The sequence below is a fragment of the Vombatus ursinus genome, unplaced genomic scaffold, assembly GCF_900497805.2.
Source record: "Vombatus ursinus unplaced genomic scaffold, bare-nosed wombat genome assembly UNPS02000749.1, whole genome shotgun sequence".
Classification (NCBI taxonomy): domain Eukaryota; kingdom Metazoa; phylum Chordata; class Mammalia; order Diprotodontia; family Vombatidae; genus Vombatus; species Vombatus ursinus.
Window position 1 is genome coordinate 6,591,972 of NW_020940527.1, and position 20,781 is coordinate 6,612,752.

The 20,781-nt window shown below is 39.5% G+C and overlaps 1 protein-coding gene across 1 annotated transcript in view; it reads left to right on the forward strand.

Annotated features, from left to right (window-relative positions):
• Positions 1-20,781, forward strand: part of LRMDA (leucine rich melanocyte differentiation associated) — a 1,205,409-nt gene that overhangs the window by 356,162 nt on the left and 828,466 nt on the right. The window lies entirely within an intron of this gene.

Sequence of the window (20,781 nt, forward strand, 5' to 3'; positions counted from 1 at the left end):
ATCTATCTATCTATCTATCTATCTATCTATCTATCTATCTATCTATCGATTATATAGATATATATACACACACACATATATGTTTACACACTATATATAGATTTATACACAAATACATACATACACATATATGTATGTATATATATACATATGTGTGTATATATATGCATGTGTATATATACACATATGGATGTGTATGTATATAGATATAGATGATATAGATAGATATAGACAGATATAGATATATCTATAACTATATCTATATCCATCTATGTATCTGTCTGTCTATCTATGTATCTATGTATGTATCTATGTGTCTATGTATCTATCTGTCTGTCTATCTATGGTTATAGGGGCTGGGCTGTAAGCAGGAATGGACCATTGCCACTTCTGAGGGTTGTTGCCATTTCTGAGGTCCTTGGGCTTACCTACCTGAGGGCAGCAGTTGCTCAGTGGTTAATATTGGTGCTGACCAGGAAGATGAGGGAAAAGTCTACAGCTGTATTCAGTTTCCTCCCCAGAAGCTATGGTGTTAGGTCCTAGAGATACAAAGATTAAAAAAAAAAACAACCCAAAGCAGGAGTCCTTGCCCTCAGGGAGCTTAGAGTTTATTGGAGGAGATATGACCTGTTTACAGATAAAAATAAAACACGGCAGAGAGTAATGGGGGCAAATGAGAGGATTAGACAAAAGTAACCAAGAATAATTGGGGATGGAAAAAAACTAACAGGAGGAAATAGGGAGGAGATAGCTCCTCAGTTAGGTCTTGAAGAAAGAAATGGATTCTCAAAGGCAGAGAGGCAAAAGGAGTACATCCCAAGAATGGGTGCAGCCTGCTCAAATATATGGAAACAGTATAGGCAAGTCATGTTAGGGGATCAGCTAGTGATTTAATTTGTCGTTCCTTTTCCAAGCTATTGAATCTCTCTTGCATACCTCTCACTTCTTTTCCCAATTTTTCTTCTACTTACTTGACTTTTAAAGTCCTTCTTGAGCTGTTCCAAGAAAGCTTTTTGGGCTTCAGACCAGTTCATATTCTCTCTCTCTCTCTCTCTCTTTTTTTGTTAGGCAATTGGGGTTAAGTACTTGCCTAAGGTCACACAGCTAGTAAGTGTCAAATGTTTGGTTTGAGGTTGGATTTGAACTCAGGTCCTCCTGACTTCAGGGCCAGTGCTCTATCCACTGCGCCACCTAGCTGTCCCACCTATTCTCTTTTGAGGTTCCAGATGTGGGTTTGTAGACAAGTTGTCCTCTTCAGAATTTCTGCCTGGATCTTCAATGTTCCCCATAATAAGAATCTATGGTATGTTTCTTTTTGCTCATGTTGTTTGCTTATTTCCTGGCCTTCAAAAAATTGAACTCTTCTGCTGGGGAGCAGGGAGCACTGACCCAAGCTTCTTGTGTTGGGAGCCCAGGGCCTGGTCACTGGCTTTGTGTGTTGGGGCCTCCAATGCTGGCAGTTGGAGGCTGTAGGGTTCTGGCAGCTTACTTGATGTAGGGCTGGAATAACACTGGAACTCTAGGGTTAGGATTGGGTAATCTGGCCCCTGAAGGTTGCCTGCTCACCTGGGCCTTTCCTTTGGCTTTCTTTGGCTTCTTGCTGATGGATGTTTTGCTGCCGCAGGATGTTACTCTGCCTGGGGTTTTTCCTCTTGGAGCTGTGCTTCCTAGAGTTTGACTGAGGCACCAGGAGATGGTGGTTTTCTGAGCCCATTTCCACTGGTTCCCCTACCTGTACTGAGGCACTTGGGGGTCCTGGTGTTGGTGCTTGTTTGCTCCACCCCCTGGGGTTCAGGATCTCCCCCTGATATGCTGAGGTGGGGCTTTCTGCTAGCTTGCTGGGACATCTCCCATTCTGTACTGCTTCCCCTCCCCCAGGGCAAGAGGGTCCCTTCCCATTAATCCCTTAAACTTCTTGGGCTACAGGACTGCTGCACCCAGTCTTTCTGTTGGTTCAGCTGTTTCAGGGTTTTTCCTGTGGCTCTATTTTCTGGACTTTCAGAGGTTAATGAAGGAGGGTGAAAGTGACTTATTTCTTTTTTTTTCGTTTGTTTGTTTGTTTTTGTTTTTGTTTTTAGGCAGTTGGGGTTAAGTGACTTGCCCGGGTCGCACAGCTAGTAAGTGTCAAGTTTTTGGTCTAGAGGTCAGATTTGAGCTCAGGTCTTCCTGACTTCAGGGCCGATGCTCTATCCACTGCACCACCTAGCTGCCCCCAAAGTGACTTACTTCTTACTCTGCCATCTTCTAGTGATTCACTTTGACTGGAACATAGAGAGTATAAGGGGAGCTAGTGTGAAAGAAGGGGCATACAAAGAAAAGTAGAGCTATAATATGGAGGACCTTCAAATGTCAGACTAAGAGAGGAGTTTGGATTGTATCTTGATGTAATACAGAGTAACTGGAGGTTTTTTGAGCAAAGGAGTAACAGACCTGTATTTATTAAGAAGATTATTTGGGAAGCTATGTGAAGGATGTTTAAGAAGGGAGGAACCTGGAGACATGTAAACCTGTAGGAGACTATTATAACAGTCCAGGAGAGAGGAATGTAGGTATGTAGGAAGAGTCAACCAGGAAAGAGCAGTGTCATACAACCTAAGGAAGGAGGGATTGCCCAGGTGGAGGTAGTTGGCAATGGTGTGGAACGTTGCAGAAAAGGAGGAGGAGGAGGATTGCTGAAAAATCTGTGAGATTGAGTCAGTAAGAGGTCATTTGTGTCCTTTAAAAGAAAGGTTCCAAGAGAGTGGTGGAGTTAGACAGCAGATTCTAAGGAGTTGGAGAGAGGGTGGAGAGGAAGTGTCAGTAATAAATGTAGCCTATTCTTTGTATAAGTTTTAACAGTGAGGGGGCAGGAGAGATAAAGGATTATAGGGGATAAAGGAAGTTATGAAAAGGTTTTTTAAAATGTATTTTCATTTATTTCATTAAATATTTCTCAATTACATTCAACATTTCTTAACACTCATTTTTAAAAATTTGAGTAACAATTTCTTCCTCTCCTTCTGAGCCCTTCCCCATTTCTTGAGAAGGCAAGGAAGATGAGAACAATTTTACATGTGAAATCATGGAGTACATATTAGCCATTCTGCAAAAGAAAACAAGTGCAAAAAAACCCCCAAAAGTAAAGAAAGTTAAAAAAGTATACTTCCATCTGCACTCAGAGTTCATCAGTTAGGTGGATAGAATTTTTCATCATGGGTTCTTTGGAATTGTCTTGAGTCATTTGCATTGATCAGAGTAGCTAAGTCTTTCACAGTTGAGCATCAATACAATATTATTGTTACTGTATACAATAATCTCCTGGTTTTGCTCAGTTCATATGAATCTTCCTGGGTTTATCTGAAATCATCCCCCTCATCATTTCTTATAGCATAATATTCAATCATAATCATATACCACAATTTGTCCAGCCATTCCTCAATTAATGGGGAATCCCCCAATTTCTAATTCTTTGCCACCACTAAAAAGCTGCTACAAATACTTTTGTATGTATAAGTCCTTTTCCTTTTTCTTTGATCTCTCTGGGATGCAGACCTAGTATGCACAGTTTTATAGCCATTTGGGCATAGTTCCAAATTGTTCTCCAGAATGATTGGACCAGTTCACAACTCCACCAACAGTGTATTAGTGTCCCATTTTTTCTATACCTTCTCCAGAATTTGTCATTTTCATTTCCTGTCATTTTAATTTGATAGGTGTGGGGTGGTACCTCAGAGTTGTTTTGATTTGCATTTCTTTAATCAATAGTTATTTAAAGCGTATTTTCATGTGACTATTGATAGCTTTGATTTCTTCTTCTGAAAATTGCCTGTTCATATACTTGGATCATTTATCAATTGGGGAATGGCTCTTATTTTTATAGCTTTGGCTCATTTCCCTCTCTATTTGAGAAATAAAGCCTTTATCAGAGAAACTTTCTGAAGGTTTTTTCCCCCAACTTCCTGCTTTCCTTCTAATTTTGGTTGCTTTAATTTTGTTTGTTCAAAACCTTTTTAATTTCATATAATCAAAATGATCAGTTTTAATTCCTGTGATCCTCTTTATCTCTTCTTTGCTCATAAATTGTTCCCTTATCTATAGATCTGACAGATAAAATTTTCCATACTCCCATAATTTACTTATGATATCACCCTTTATGTCTAAATCATTTATCCATTTTGATCTTATCTTGGTATACAGCGTGAGATGTTCATCCATGCCTACTTTCTGTCAGACTGCTTTCTAGTTTTCTCAGCAATTTTTGTCATATGGTGAATTCTTACTCTAACAGCTTGGATCTTTGGGTTTATCAAACACTAGATTGCTGTGATCATTTACAGCTATTTATTGTATACTTAATTTATTCCATTGATCTCCCATTCTATTTCTTAGCCAGTACCAGATTGTTTTCATTATCACCACTTTATAATATAATTTGAAATCTGGTACTACTAAGCCACCTTCTTTCACATTTTTTTGTTTCCATGGAAAGATTTTTTTAAATTATAAATAATATTTTTTATTTCTAATTACATGTAAAAATTTTTTTAACATTAATTTTTTAAAATTTTGAGTTCTAAATTCTCTCCTTCCCTCTTCTCTCCCCCCCTCAGGGATAGTAAGCAGTATTATATAGGTTATACATGCTGAATCATGCAAAACATATTTCTCTATTAGTCATGCTGTGAAAGAAAACACAGACCAAGAAAAACCATGAAAAAATAAAGAAAGTGAAACATAGTATGCTTTGATCTGCATTCAGACTCCATTAGTTCTTTCCCTGGAGGTGGATAGCATTCTCCATTGTGAGTCCTTCAGAGTGGTCTTGGATCATTGTATTGCTGAGAAGAGCTAAGTCATTCACAGTTGATCATCATACAATATTGCTGTTACTGTATATGATGTTCTCCTGGTTCTGCTCACTTCACTTTGCATCAGTTCAAGTCTTTCCATGGAAAGATTTTTAAAGATAGTGGTTTAGAATGAGTGTGTTTGTAGGCAGCAGAGATGAGGCACTTTCTTACTATGGAAAGGGTTCTGGAGTCAGAGGACCTGGGTTACTATTATTAGGATCTCTGATGTGTCATCCTAGCTAGTAGAGAAGGACAAAGAATCATAGATTTAGATCTGAAAGGGACTCGAGAGGCTACCACATTGTATCTCCTCATTTTATAGACGAGGAAACTGAGATAAGGGAATAATGAATAGAACTGTTTCCTGAGGAAGGACAGAAGGGACAGGGTCATGGGCATAAGACAGAAGGGTTTAGGCCAGGCAATGATAAAGGCTATCTTGTCCTCTGACCGTGGAACAAAGACAGAGAGGGAGGAGGTGAAGATATTCAGTACTGTCTGTTAAGCACTTTGCAAACCTTAAGATGGTATGTTTAGCATGCTATGTATTATATGTGTATTATGGATGTTATACTGTATCATATATAATATATATTTAAGATGCTATATTAGCTATTTGTAGTAGCAATAGTAAAAGTAGTAACAGTAAGAATATGTCATCAAGATGCATTTTATCACATTTTATCTTTTCAAGTTGGTTTAAAAAAACCAATTTAAGTGTTTACAAGTCATTTAGCACACGATCACTCTTTATAACCTTATAAATATTTGCCCAGTAGGCACAGAATGAGGACTGGCCTGTCAGCCACGTGGCCTGTCCCTCAGGGCTCACCTCAGGCTAATGTTCTCATTTGGGAAGGTTGTTGAGAAAGGTCTGTTTCTGGAGTTGTATGCCATCTGTCATTCCTCTGACCACTAAAATCAAGCTGAGGCCATGGCAGGTTTGGTACTCATTCAGCGGTCCCTGCAGAAGGTCCTTTCTTCAAGTTTTATGTTCCCATCCATTACACAGGAATCTTTAATCTGCCTAGGTTCTAGGTCATATGTGGCCCAGCCAAGAAGAGGAGAATCCTACTTTTGATGTCCCTCCCATGGGCCGAGGAAGCCCAAGTAAACTTCCAGGAAACATATTTAACAACATACTGTTCACCTCAGACACAGGTGCCTCCTGTCCCTGCCTATTTTGATTCCCTAATGTGTGTGTGGTGGTATGTAGTGGAAGAGTATATGTCTGTGTGTGTGTGTGTGTGTGTGTTTCCCCATATTAACCATGTTGTGAAAGAAAGCACACACAAAAAATAAACAAAAATAGAGAACGTGAAACACAATATACTTCAATCTGCACTGAGTTCATCAATTTTCTCTCTGGAGGTGGATAACATTTTGGATCATGGGTCCTTTGGAATGGTGAAGTGTGGTATTTCCCCTCTGGGATTGTCAAGAAAGGTAAGGGCCCTTGGAGAAAAAAATTCCAAAGCATAGCAGATCAGGGTGGGTTCTGCCACTGGATAGCCCTAGGATTAACACACCAAATGCAGAATGAATGGGATGCATCACCAGGCTCCCCAAGAAGCCAAAGGACAGATTCAGAGCTCCCTATGAGTATGTCTTAGTGCCTCAAAACAGCACATTCTTGTTTGAGTTATTTATCTCTCTTTGGAATTTTGTGCATTTTGAATGATCTGGGAACCAAAAAGGTGTGCACCCCACAGACTTCTTTAAAAGAAGTGGGTCCAAAAAAAAAGAAAGGTTTGTAGTCCCATTAAATGCTTTCTCTTGTGTATTTCATTCCGTTAGATGAACAGTAGCCTTACAAATGGCAGGGGATTAAATTGATATAATGTGGGAATGGGGTAGAATCATCTGGAGGCTTTTGAAGTAACATAATGTACTTTGATCAGTCTTGGATGAGAACTGTAATATACCTGTATTTATGTTGATTCTAAATAGGAATTGTGTAAACAGAGAAAATGTAATTTTTTTTGCAGCCTACCAGGTGAAATTAAATAGCTATCTACGTTAAGTAATGGAACAATTTCCAAGTAATGAGTTGAGTACAGCTTTTGAACATATGCATTCTTTAGTACCTCGTAATAAGAGCATTTTTGGTCATTAATTTGCATTCTGATTGCCAAAGTACACCATGACATGGGCTTTCTAGATTATTTTGTTGGTGACTGGCATTTATTTTTAGTCTGAGAAAAAAAATCACCTTTGTTTTGTTTATTGCCTTAAGTAGCATCACCAAGAACAAGAAAAAATAAGCAAAATAAATACCTCCTTCTTTCCTATCCATCTCCTGACATGAGGAATACACGAATGAGGTTTGCCTACTCTCTGGAACAGTTATTGCCACTTTCTTCTGGGAACCATCATTCTTGGATGATCCCAAGTATCTGTTGATATCAACTGGATAATAATCAGCTGGTATCTATCAGCTGCTGAGATCCATTAATAACCATTGAGAGTCAAAGCACTGTGGCCATTACAAAGCACTATATGCTGCTTTTGTGTGTTTTAATAGGATACCCAGTGCCTTGACATAGGACCCAAAATAAAAGTTTTATACGGTAGTGGAAAGAGCTGTGAACTTAGGAATCAAAAAGTCTTGATTCTAGTCCTGAGTCCTCTACTAATTAGCCTTATGGTCTTGAGCAAGTCACTTAAAGAACCTTTTTGATTCTCAGTTTGCTCATCTGTTAAATGAAGAGACAAGCATAGTATAGTGGAAACCATGCTGAACTTAAAGTCTTGGGACCAGAGTTTGAATTCTGACTTTGACCCTCACAAGCACTTCATGTCTCTGGGCCTTAGTTTTTGCAAAATGAGAGATTGGACTAGGTGTTTTCTAAGGTCTCTTTCTATAATTCTGTGATGCTAAGATGATGGTCATAATATAATAATGGCCATTTAGCTAGCATTTTAGTTTGCAAAATCCTTTGCATATATTATCTTATTTCAAACCTGGGAGATAGAGAATACAGGAATTAATATGCCCGTTTTTGGATGGAACTCAGAAAGGTTAAGGAAAAGTATGGTACAGTGGAAAAAGCATCGAGTCTTGAGTTTGGTGATCTGGGTTCAAATTCTGACTCTGGCATCTATCATGTTAGGTGAGTCTCTTTACTCTTGGGTCTTGCTTTCCTCATCTGTAAAATGATGAAGTTGGGCAGGCCAGCTTTGGGAAGTGCCATCTGGTCACATAATCAATGGTCACATGGCTAGTAAATATCAGAGCAGGATGAAAATCCAGGGCTTCGATACTCTTAGGTCCAGAATTTTGTCCATTGCACCCAACTTCTTTGTCTCTCTCAAGAGCACTATACACAGTTCTGGTCACATAAATTGTAGCAATAGATATTCAGTGAAAATTTACTGACAATAAATGTGAGGAATTTGATGAGATTAGAGCAAGGAAGAAATATAGCTTACTCTACAATGGAAAGAATAAGGGATTCAAAGTTAGAAGATCTAGATTCAAATCCCAGCTTTTCCATTTACCATATGACTTTGGGAATGTCACTTGACTACCTTGGGTCTCAGTTTCCTTATCTGTAAAATGAGGGTGTTAAATTATATGGCTCCAAAGCTCCTTTCCAGCCCTCAATCCACGAGCTTGCTCTACTGAGACATTATTCTGTGTTGCTATGTGAAGGGAAATCTCCTGAAAGTGCATCTAAGATACATGAAGTATACTTAAATGCTGGTGCCATTAAAATGATCCACTGTTCTCCTAGTAGATCTCTAGAACTGTCCACTCCTTTGGATAGAGGTCAACTCTTCTTTAGGGGAGCTAGGTGCCACAGTGGATAGAGTGCTGGACCTGGAGTCAAGAAGACTCATCTTCCTGAGTTCAAATCTAGACTCAGATACTCCCTAGTTGTGTGACCCTGGGCAAGTCACTTTACCCTGTTTGCCTCAGTTTCCTCATCTGTAAAATGAGCTGGAGAAGGAAATGGCAAACCACTCCAGCATCTTTGCCAAGAAAATCCCAAACAGGGTCATGAAGACTGGGACATGACAACATGACCAAACAAAAGCAATTTAGGTACTTGGGGCCAGGAGCATGAAATGTACCCTCAGTTCAATTTTTAAGGGCATCTAGGTTGCACAGTGGTTAGAGTGCTGGGCCTGGAGTCAGGAAGACTCATCTTCTTGAGTTCAAATCTGGACTCAGATACTTCCTAGCTGTGTGACCATGGGCAAATCACTTAATCCTGTTTACCTCAGTTTCCACATCTACAAAATGAGCTGGAGAAGGAAATGGCAAATCACTCCAGAATCTCTGCCCAGAAAATCCCAGATAGGGTCTGGAAGAGTCTGACACGATTGAACACAGAGCAACGCCTCTCCTTTACTGCTGGAAGACTGTTTAAGGAATCATATAGAGCATCTTGAACCAAGTGGGAGCTAAGGAAATGAAAGTGGGCAAGAATGATCCCACCTAGGTTGTCAGCTGAGCTGCCCTGTCCGTAAAGACTATCCCTTGAATGCCACAGGCATTTCCCTTAGTGAATGTTGGCTACCAAGTGTAGAAGGAGGAACGCTCCTCTGCCTGGTGAGGTTTGGATTCAGTAGTTGACTCTTTTTTTGTGTGTGAAATGAAATGCATATGCTTGTGTGTATGTATGCATTATCCATCCCACATTTCCCAAGAAAATTCTTTTATCAGGAATATCCTGGAGCTTTCTATGTACAATTTGACTTACGTTTTTGTTTGTTTGCTTTTTTTTTTGCCTAGACCTATGATTTCATTGGTGTAGGGAATGTAACATGGGGAAGCTCCTTTCTTTAGTGAAGATCAGCAGTCTTTCTGTAATAGTCTTAGAGAGTAGCCAAGCCCACTGAGAATTGAAGTCAGTCCCTCAACAAGCATACATTAAGCAGGACTGTGCTGAGTGCTGAGGATACCAACACAAGCAGAAAGGTAGTCCCTGCCCTCAAGGAGCTTACATTCTAAAGAGGAAGACAACACAAAAGAGCGAGCTGAAATTGGAGTGACTTGCCATGGGTCACATATCCAGTCCCATCTGAGGAAGAACTTGAACCCAGATCCCCCCAAGTGCAAGGCTGGCCCTCCGCTCACTGGTGATTTTTATTCTACTTGTCTGTTAGTGTAGTGGGTCCTTCTTCAAATGAGCCTGCCTGACCCTTTTTTACCACACTCAGCCAGTATTTTACTCTTCTTGCCCAGGCTGCTGAAATGAAGCACATTGCTTTCCTTTAGGACACCATTCAAAGTCAATAATGACCTTTACAATGACTAATAGTCTTTACAAAGCTTTAATTGTGATTTTTTTTTCTTTTGAGGAGTGGGTTGAGCAGAATAGCATCAGTCAGTTTTCATATGTCTTTTGTATCGGGGAATCAATAAAAACTGCCGCCTTTTGTTGATGCTATAGGAGGTTTTATGTCGATGACAAGGGATTTGATTTAATATTCTCTTTAAATAAGATCAACACCGCTGCAGTTGTAAAATCTTCGAAAAACTGCCAAGCCCATCAATATGGTATGAAACAAAAAGTTAGCAGCTCAGGATAAATTAGCACATGTGGTATGTCTTTGGGAAAGGTGGTAGATATTTATGGGCATGTGTTAAAATAGATACGTTTAGAGATTTGTTTCTGCTCTTTAAAACGCACATAGGAAATGCAAGGAGGTGGCTTTCATTAATGTGGCCTTGCAAACTGCAAACTTTCTTTGCGGACGTTAATGATTTTCATAGAGCCATTTGGGATGTGGTGACATGATATAAACAGGTATTTATGATCTGTGGTACAATCTATAGGGAGCATGGATTTATAGTTAAATGGTGAAGTGGGAATGAGGCTGGCTGTTATTGACAAAGCCCCCAGAATCCATATCCTATTTGTTTCCTTCATTCACACACACACACACACACACTTTCTCTGGGGATGGAATATCAGTGTTGGCTGGGGCACCTGTTTTGCATGGGGGGAGTTTGCCTTTTTTTAGCCAGCAAAGCCGATCAGAGGTAAGGCTTCTCCCCAAGAATATGAAGGCCATTGCTCACATGTTTGCTTTGGTGCAGGGGGAATATCTTGCCAAGTCTGTTTTTTTTTTGTATTATCATTAGGTAATTGTTGAGTATTCAAGATCTTTCTCTTCTTGCTTTGTTTCAGGGAGGTAGTGAAAACTGGAGGGGGCAAGTGGGATTTTATAAAGTACTTCAGAGGATCAGGTAGGGATGACGTCATTAGATAGAATAGTGGTAGAGAATTAGGCATGTGCCTGAGTCATCTAGGTGAGCATCAGCCACATTATCAGAGCAGGAGTAACCATGGGCCACTATAGCACAACAGTGATAAGTAGGTAAGGGTGGAGCAGCATGGTGGCGCAGTGGACAGAGCACCAGCCCTAAAGGCTGGAGGACCTGAGTTCAAATTTAGCCTCAGACCAAACACTTGACACTTACTAGCTGTGTGACCCTGAGCAAGTTGCTTAACCCTAATTGCCTAAAAAAAACCCCAAAAATAAAAACCAAAAAAAAATAAGTAGGTAAGGGTCATTATGGTTATAGCTAGAACCTTAAATAAGAATTATTTCCCCTAAGGCAAAAATGATTGGGAGAGAATATTGTAAAGGACATGCAGAGGACAGTCTGGTTGGTTGAACCTGGCTGTCGTGCTCAGTAGGAAAGTAGTGGATGGGAGAGGGGCAACCCATCCTCCTCTCTTCCCTGAACATCCTACCTTTCCTGAGGTTTACCTTTCTCCCCAGTCTCATAGGGTGTGGGCACTGGAAGGAAACATCTCCCTGGAAGGAAGCATGCCCCTCCACACCATTTTGATACCTGGGACAAAGCTGTAGCTGTCTTACCCTAGGTGCAACTGGTTAAATTGCTAATAAGATTAATAGGAATCAGTGGCAGAGCAGGGTTAGTCAAGATTTAAGGTCAGGTGATCCAAGTTCAGCCAAGTTTTATTCAGGCAGGATGGGCTACACAGTAGAGACAGTAATAACATCAAAAACTCCAAGCAAGCTGTTGGGTTAACTAGGATGCCTTGCTAGATAAGATCCGTTACCCTGAGGTATCAGACATACCCCCCCCATTCATCTGAATATGAGGTTCCCAGGATTAAGTGACACTCTGCATGTATTTCAGAACCTCTGACATATTGGGGGGGAGAGAGAGAGAGAGAGAGAGAGAACATGCCATATTCAGTGAGTGGATTTGGGTGTTCCACTGACTGACTTTATTGAGTAGACTGTGGGAGGGATACTTAATAAATGCTTGTTGATTAGTTGAAGAGAATGCATCTAATTTCCCAGAATCAACTCTGTTCCTTTGGGCTCTTCATTTCTAGTCTCTGTAACCTGGTTATCCTTTTGGATAGGAGTTCTGGTTCTGGAGAATCCTGAGATCTTTCTTGGAATAACTACTTCCATCAGGCATGTTTCCTGGAGTCCTCTATCATTTCTCTCTTTCATGTCTGGCTTGGAGATCCGTTGGCATGGATCTTTTTTTTTTAAATTAATTTATTTTGAATTATCAACAATCACTTCTATAAGCTTTTGAGCTTTAAATTTTTCTCCCCCTCTCTCCCTCCCTCCCTCCCCAAGATGGCGTGCAATCTGATATGGGTGATACATATACATTCCTATCAAACATATTTTCACATTAGTGATGTTGTAAGTAAGAATTAGAACCAATAGGAGGAACCACCAGAAAGAGGAAACAAAACACAACAGAAGAAAAAAATAGCAAATAGTATGCTTCCATCTGCATTCAAACTTCATAGTTCTTTCTTCTTTGTGGATAGCATTTTCCATCATGAGGCCTTTGGAGATGTCTTAGATCCTTGTATTGCTGAGAAGGGTTGTCTATCAATATTAGTCATTGTACAACATGGCTGTTACTGTGTAGAATGTTCTCCTGGTTCTGCTCACTTCACTCAGCATCAGACCATACCAGTTTTTCCATGTTTTTCTAAAGTCAGCCTGTTCATCATTTCTTATAGCACAATAGCATTCCATTACATTCATATACCACAACTTGTTCAGCCATTCCCCAATTGATGGGCATCTTCTCAATTTCCAATTCTTTGCCACCACAAAAAGAGCTGCTATAAATATTTTTGTACATGTGGGTCCTTTTCCCATATCCCCATCTCTCTGGGATATACCTGTAGAAGTGTTATTGCTGGGTCAAAGGGTATATACATTTTTAAAGTCCTTTGGGCATAGTTCCAAATTGCTCTCCAAAATGGTTGGATCACTTCACAACTCCACCAACAATGCATTAGTGTTGGCATGGATCTTTTTTAACCTGTCTAATCAGGTGGCCTCCTTCCTCCCATTCCCAAGGAAGTTTTTGTTTTTGTTAGTGATAATAGTGGTAGTATTTTAAGTGAAGGATTTTGCTCAACTTTGGGAAGGATTCTGTGGTGAGGGTTTTCTAATTAAATTCAAGAAACATTTATTAAATCTTTGCCTAGCATGTCTTTGCCAGGCACAGTGCTAGGTGCTGGAAATACAAAGACAAATACAAATCTAACTCTGTCCTCAAGGATTTTACATCCTACTTATTATCAGTTCTCCTCTTTGTCTTCACCTAGTGTCAACTGGTCAACTCTTCTCTTTTCAGTTAGTCTATCTGTCCTTGGATGTTAGGTCAACAGGAGACACATGACAATGTTCACTAATTGCACAATGATACTCAATTAACCTCCGGAATTCCAAATTACCTAAGATCTGACCCTCTAGTCTTTTGTTCATTGTGGCTCCCTTTTCTACTTCCACCTTTCTTCTACTCCCTTTTTTGTCATTTGGTAATCATTTGTATCTGTCCAAAGCAGGGAGACAGGGAAGCAAAAATAGGGAACACTATAAAATTAGGAACTTAAAAAGAATCTTTGCAAAAAGATTTGATTAGAAAAGACCTGAATCTATTGACTGAAAGCTTTAACAGCTTAACAAAAGCAGTCCTTTGATGCTAAAAGTCATGTCCCCATTACTTATCATGATCAATGATCCTAGGAGCTGACCTCCTTGCATTATCTTGGGGCCAGCTATATTTGTCTTTATCTTGGGTCTCTATAATTCTCTACAGCCAGGTAAAAATTAAAGCATTCAGAGCCAAATTCATTTGTTTTGTCTGAATAATATTAAAACTTTTGTGTTGGGGAACAGAAGCACTTTGGACTAACAGTTCCGGTTTTCATCTGGAGACTTCATGTTGTATAGATAAAACATGAAATGATGGAGGGGTAGGGCCAGAGATGGCTCAGAAAGGAGCCAGGGTCATTGTTTGAAAGCAACTTTGATTTGGGATGGACTTTCCTTTCCTGAGCCTGAAGCATCCAATGAACTAGGGTTCATTGACCTTGAAGATGTTCAATACAACTCCACCCTTTTCCTTCTCATTGCCCAAGAGGATCTATAACAGGACAGTTAGCACTTCCTAGAATGTGCTGGTTAGCTATTTCCTTTTCAGTAAATATTTTACACCATATGTTTAATGTGCTTATATTAATTTTGTTAAGTGTAAAAAAGGAACTGGCAATCATATTATTGCATGCTCAAATCTTCCTTCCCTTCCTTCTTTCTTTTTTCTTTCTTTCCTTCCTTCTTGTTTTACTTAGGATGTCTAGTCTGCACCCTGCTATTCAGGGATGGTTTTTCCTTTCTCCAAATCATGATCCATCAACTGAGAGACCTGTGCTTTTTCTATAAGACAGATTACCAGCTGAGTGCAGACAGCAGGTTGACATAGCCAGATCAAAATGCTTTGAATTTTAAAAATGATTTCTCTCTTGGTTCCTATGCCCAGTGATGAAAGCAAATCTGTTGTCATCATAAAAACAGCACCATATCCACAGCAGACCATTTCCAATTAGAAAACTTAAGATTTATGTAAGAAATGATGTGAAGCACTGAGATATTACATGGTGACACTCAGGTAATAGGAATTTCTGTTTTAAAGTTTGGAATCTTTTCCTCATGCAGTTACAAGAAAATCATTGCACATTTTTTGGTAGCTTATAGGGTCATCTTAACAAGTTTTTCCCCACTTATAATAGTAGTGCCCAAAGTCATGGAAATGGTGGACACCGAGTTTATATGGTGTCCTCAGGGTAACTTGTACCTTACAAAAGCTTCCATAGAAAAGAGAGATTCATCCACTTTTCTTTGAATCTTTCCTCTTGAAAGCTGAATCTACAACTCATACTGGTAGGACTACCATGAGGTCAGCTGAGTAAAAAAATCCAAGTACCATCCTCACTTCTCCTTGCCCCCCACCAAAACCTACCAAACCCCAAGTGATCAAATTTTCAATTAAGTTTTTGATATTAGCCAAGAACAGCCTACCTCTCACTTATTCAGGAAGATGGATATTGAGGTAGTGAGAACCTGATATCAAAAGTCAGAGAGAGAGAGAGGGAGAGAGGGAGAGAGAGAGAGAGAGAGAGAGAGAGAGAGAGAGAGAGAGAGAGAGAGAGAGAGAGAGAGAGAGAGAGAGAGAGAGAGAAATTTAATGCCCAGCAGTTACCAAGGGAATAATTCCAAAGCTAGGGCAGATTTTCTGAAAAGTAGGAATATATTGCTGTCCATATGGTATGTCTGAGGTGGGGCCGCTAAGCAGAAATTACCTATCCTAGAATACAACTCATCATTGATCACCACACTATTGTAGCATTATTCTTTTGGATCTTAAACATAATATTAATAATAATGACCGTGGGCAAACTGTGTACTTTGAGTATCAGTTTTCTCATCTATAAAATGGGAATAATAATACCTCTAATAGCTATTTACTGGGACTGCTGTAAAAATCAAACATATGACTCTAAAGAACTTTGTAAACTTTAAAAGCCTATTTAAAGCCAGTTATTATTACTTAACTTTTTCTTCTTATCATTTTGGATGGAGTTCAGAGAGGGTCAGTACCAGGATAAGTAGCCCTCCTGCTTTATAAAATATTCTTTATATTGAATGTTCTATGAACTTTTGCATAGGTAGATAACATAATTGCTTTTTATAATTGAATAAAAATATTATAATATAAGCTAATTTTCTGTAGGCTTTCTGATAGCATCCTCACAACAATTCCAGTAGCTGACAGGATGATTGGAATAATATGAATTTCATCCTTTTGCAACATGAATTTGATTTCTTCTGTTCTCTATGTTTTGAAAGCTTTTTCTTCCATATAGCTGGGAGATTATTAGTATTTAGAATGGTAATAAATTAAAAAACATCCTTAACTTTTTATGGCTCAAAGTTAGGTCTGGGCAATTGTGACAGTAGTTTGGTATGTGATCACGCTGTAGGTTTGGCACAATTTATTGGTGGAGTTTTCAGGACTATTTAAGTATTGTTAATATTTAAATATTATTAATATAGTGATTTCTTAACTCTCAGTCTGTGTAAGTTAGTGAGCTTCTTATGTATAAGTGTGACCTATCAGGCTATGTTTTGGTAGGGATTTTTTAGTTGTTAAATTTGAGAGGCTGCAGCAATGTGTTGCTTAGTTTCTGAGTAACTTGCATAGTCTCCAATAATCACTTAGTTTGGACTTCTTAAAAATAAAATTTTTGTTGTTTCTGGGGTTGTTGGTCCTGCATTGACACAATAAATTTCTCCATCATCCTAATTAGATATGTATAACTCTGCCATTTGATCAATGTTTCTTTGGTGGCATATGGTTGGGAAGTTGCCCATGGAGGGCCTTTTGATTCTATTGTTTGATCTTTGCAATTTCACAGGCTCTGTCTGGAGGTTTACTTCAGTTTACATTTGACAAATCCGAAAGTGTGTATACCTACCTGTTGTCAGAATTTATTATTACTCAGTAAAGCAGTGTTTGCTTTTTTCAAAAGTTTTACTATTTTTTTTTTTTTACCTATCTGTAACATGCTCTGGGAATATCTATAAATCCTCTTCATTCTTTTTGGCAAAACCAACTTAATCTTTCTATAGCTGCCTGAGGGTGATGTGTCCTGTGTTTCATTAATATTGCATGGACTTTTGTTAGGATACTTTCCAAGTCAGTAATAGTCCATTTTACAGTTTTGAAATTGTTCATTAGGACTGGTATTATGGAGATATTAATTGCTTTAAATGCGTCTTTTCCATTAAATTTTGATTTCAGAATGCCAGTAAGTCTCTTAACATAGTCAACCATAGCTTCTTCTTGAGAGTTATATGCTTGATGTGTTTTGCTTGATGGAGGCTAAAGCATTTTTAAGTATCACCTTCATCCACTGGCTCACTTCAACCTCTGGGTTCAACCTTGAGGCTTTCAATTTCTATCTTTCTTTGGCTTGCATTAAGAATTTTATACTTACAAAGCCCAAATAACGTTTTGATGTCCTTGGAACAAGATTCCACAAGATGAAGGAGCTGTTTAAAGTGTGTGTATGTGTATGTTTGTAGAACCATATATAGCTTGATGTCATCCACATACATCAAGTAATTAATTTGGAAGGCTTGCTTAGTTCTTTTTAGGAGAGATGACAATGGATTAAAGGCAGATTCCTAGTGGGTTTAAGTTGTGCCCCTGAATTAATCAACAAAAATCATTTAAACATTTACTATGAGTGAGGCATAGTACTAAACACAGGGTTTACAAAGAAAAAATAAAAACTGTTCCTCCCATCAAAGAGCATACATTTTCATGGGAAAAATCACATGTATCGAAACATGTATATGCAATAAGTATAGAGAGTAGAGACAAGGTAACTTTGGGGAATCTCCCCAAGGTGGCAAAGGGAAGGCACTAGCAGCTAGGGCATAGGAAAAAAAAGGCCTTATACAGAATGTGGTATTTGAGTGGAATATTAAAAGAAGTCAGAAATTCTAAAAGGCAGAAATGAAGAGGGAGAGAATTCTAGGCATAGGGGACAACCAGTAGATCGAGTGTTACATATGAGAAGAGGAAGTAGGCCATGTAGCTTGAGTGCAAAGGGCATGGAAGAGAGTAATGTATAAGAACACTGGCCCAGTGGATGGAACTCTAATATGTTATTATTTTTATTACTATGTGTAAGACTTGTAACTTCAATGGTATAATGAATTCTCTGTACAGAAGCTTCTACCAATGCAGACCAGCCCCTCCCCGCTCAGCAAATTATAGCCCTTAAGAGTTACTTGGGGCTGTTTGAGGTTAAGGGACTTTCCCAGGCTCCGGTCAGTGGGTTTCAGAGTTCAAACCAGGTTTCCTTGATTCCCAACCTCATTTTTCTCTCCTCTTCATCATGCCTATAGTAGGTGCTTAATTAATGTAAATTTAATTGAGATAACAACAAGGAAATGAGGGGGAGGGAGAAGTTTGGTTGGGGTGGTGGGAGAAGCGAAGGAATGCTAAACAAAAATGAGCAAAGTGTTGTGGGTATATAGTACTTGGAGTCATGGGTTTTTCTTGGGTTGCACTATAAGCCAAAGTTGACAAAGACAGTTAGGGCCCTATTGTGATGGGCCTTGGATGACAAGATAAGAAATTCAGACTTAGTATCATAGAATCTTAGAGCTGGGAGGTAGCTTAAAGGTCACCAAATGCAACACGCTCATTTTACAGGTGAGCAAACTGAGCCCCAGAGAGATGGAGTTACTTGCCAAAGGTTATGCCTCTAGATGATAGCCCCCCCCCCACCCTAGATCTGGAGGCCCCATTGTACCTTACTGGCAGAAAGGTGAGCTCTCCTGGCTTCCATCTACAGTTCCTCCATGAGGAAATCTATTATGGCGGCTTGCCATTGGAACCAGTGAGCTCATGCAGCTGTTTCTGCCGGGCGCGTTGAAAGCCCTTACTTAATGACCAGGCTTCCCAAATGAGTGAAGCATGGGTCATATGAAAATGTTAGTTTGGCCTCCCTCGCTTCCTTCAGCCTCCGACCCCATGCCAGGTATTCCTTATTTCTATTTGCTAAATGTTAGTTGAAACAAAGGACTGTTTTGTTAGGATTGTGTTTCCCTGTGGAAAAGATTACTTTAGGCACATTTTACGAAAATGCTTTTAGGAAGAATTTTGTGTGAGTTGAAAACAGAGTGAAGGAAAGCAAATGCCTTGATGGCTTTTTATTACAATAAAAACTGTAGCAAAAGCTCTCTCTTCCGTCCCCATCCCCCCACCCCCACCCCAGTCAGCTGAAACAAACCTCTGTCTGTGGGAGGACAGCAGGAGGAGAGATGGGGGAAATGGTGTATGTTCTAGGTCCAAGGTCCTGGAAAAGTAGCTGTCACTGTTATTTCCTAGGATCTGATGGGGGAATGGAGGGGATGGAGGGAACAAGGAACCACAAGAGGTCATTACCAAAGATAGGTAGTGGCTATAGAAATGAAAATTTGTCAATGAAAGGCTTTGCCTTTAGATACAAAGGAAATTATTAACAATCCCTAAAAATATAAGTATGTATTTGGGGAGAGGGCTATGGGGAGTAAGCAAAAATTCAAATCTTTTCCTTTTTTTTAAATGGCTTTTAACATTCAAGTGCTTTTCTCAAATATCTTTAGATTTGCATGATCATTTTCTGACTAACGAAAAGGGGCTCTTATAAGAGATGTGCCAATTAGGCAGAAACAACTCCTTCCTCCAAATTTTATCCTTAGAGTGAAGCTTTTTGACTATCGGATAATTGTCTTGGTAGCTAAAAGTCTGTGTATGTACCGGATATGGCAGGGGAAGATGTGTGGCCTATACATTTTATCTCAGGGACCTCTTCTGAAAAACAAAAACAATCCTGAATTGTATGTTAAATCAATCAATCAACAAATATTTATTAAGTGTGTATGTGCCAGGCACTGTGCTAGGTGCTGGGAGTCACTCTGATGACTAAAGTTTCCAAGGGCCAGTGGAAAAGAGCAAGAGGCTTTAGAAGATTCTAGGCAGTAACAGAACTAAGATAGACAAATAGGGCAGTCACCTGGGGTGCAACATGCCAAGGGCATAACAAGAGACAATTGAATATTTTTGTAAGTTAATGCACATATCTCAGTGCCCCCAAATCCCACTCTTTGTGTCAGGCAGACAGGCATTTTATTTTATGGACAATGAGGTTGTCTCCTTTCCAGTAAACCCTAAAAGTCTCCAGTGGATAATAACCCAGAGATGTGTGTGGTGGGGTTACTACCATTTTCAAACCTTGGCTGAGTGGCTGAATGCCTTCTCTTGGCTTGTCCACTAGCACTTAGAAACCTTCTGTCCCAAGGCTGTTCATGGCATTTATGGGGTAATGGAAAATTTCATAGTGGTTATATTAATTATATTAATAATCATAGTTTATATTTATATGGCACTTTAAGGTATGCAGAACCCTTTATACACGAACAGTCAAACATTTATTAAGTGGCTACTGTGTGCCTGGCTAGGTGGCACAGTGGATAAAGTGCCAGGCCTGGATTCAAGAGGACCTGAGTTCACTTCCAGCCTCAGACACTCACTAGCTGTATGACCCTGGGCAAGTCACTTCACCCTGTTTGCCTCAGTTTTCTCATCTATAAAATGAGCTGGAAAAGGAAGTGACAAAACACCCTAATATCTTTGCCAAGATAACTGCAAATGAGGTCGCAAAAGAGTCAGACTCGACTGAAAACGACTAAACAACATACATGCTCAGTAGTGTACTGAGTGCTGGGGATACAAATAAGAAAGACAAGAACTTCCAATCTAATGGAGGAAGTCAATACACAAGAGGAAGCCAAAAAGGGATGGGGGACTCCAGTGAGTGCTCAGTGAGGGGCGGAAAGGAAATGAAGAGTTTAGCTAGAAAGCCTTGGGAGGACTTTATTGCTCTGCCTTCCACATTTCCAATCAGATGAGAGAAGCATGCAGGGGTGCTGAGAAGATGCTGAATGTCAAAGCTGAATTAGTCTCCAGGATGTTGAGATTTCAGGTGATGAACTCATCCTGGGGAAAACAGTATGTTTGGAATATCTATCCATCCATCCATCCATCCATCCATCCATCCATCCATCCATCCATCCATCCATC